This window comes from Gavialis gangeticus, unplaced genomic scaffold (assembly GCF_001723915.1).
Source record: "Gavialis gangeticus isolate Ggan-Ray unplaced genomic scaffold, GavGan_comp1, whole genome shotgun sequence".
Classification (NCBI taxonomy): Eukaryota; Metazoa; Chordata; order Crocodylia; family Gavialidae; genus Gavialis; species Gavialis gangeticus.
This window is the reverse complement of record NW_017729001.1, coordinates 16038716-16039175: the sequence shown is the minus strand read 5'-3', so window position 1 is coordinate 16039175 and position 460 is coordinate 16038716. Positions and strand designations below refer to the sequence as shown.

The following is a 460-nucleotide window of genomic DNA, read 5'->3' as shown; positions in this document are numbered from 1 at the left end:
CGCCTTTGATTTATCTGTTTACAGCCAGGACCCCCTCAGTTGCAACAAAAAATCAATGAAAATGTAGTTGAAGAAAAGGCGGGCAAAGTAGAGGGGGAAAAAAATTTGTGAATGGAAGAATGTGTTTGTACATTCATTGTTAAAATAAAGAGTGGGCCGTGACGTGAGCTCCCCAGCGCCAATGGGCGCGGGGATAATATTTTTAAATATCCTCCCCGGGAGCCAATGGGAGAGGCGGTGGCAAAGACTAGCGCAGGGATGCGCCAATGGGGAGGGAGGTATGCTAATGAGGAATTGGTCAGGCAGGAGCTGAATGTCAAGTAGTCAAAGATGGAGGCTGGAGCGGGGAGGCCATGAGGTTTGTACCGAGGATTTTCCCAAATTTGTATCGATTGGAAAACGAGGCGGGCGGCGGGCGGGCCGGGCTGCCCCGCACCGCCGGGCCCGCGCAGGGGGTGGG

The 460-nt window shown here is 53.3% G+C and overlaps 1 long non-coding RNA gene across 1 annotated transcript in view; it reads left to right on the top strand.

The window, feature by feature from the left end:
* The first annotated feature begins 291 nt into the window (after window positions 1–291).
* LOC109290439 overlaps window positions 292–460 on the top strand; it is a 16153-nt gene continuing 15984 nt past the window's right edge. Inside the window, exon 1 of the long non-coding RNA XR_002095599.1 lies at window positions 292–358. This is a non-coding gene — a long non-coding RNA (uncharacterized LOC109290439). The remainder of the gene's footprint in view (window positions 359–460) is intronic.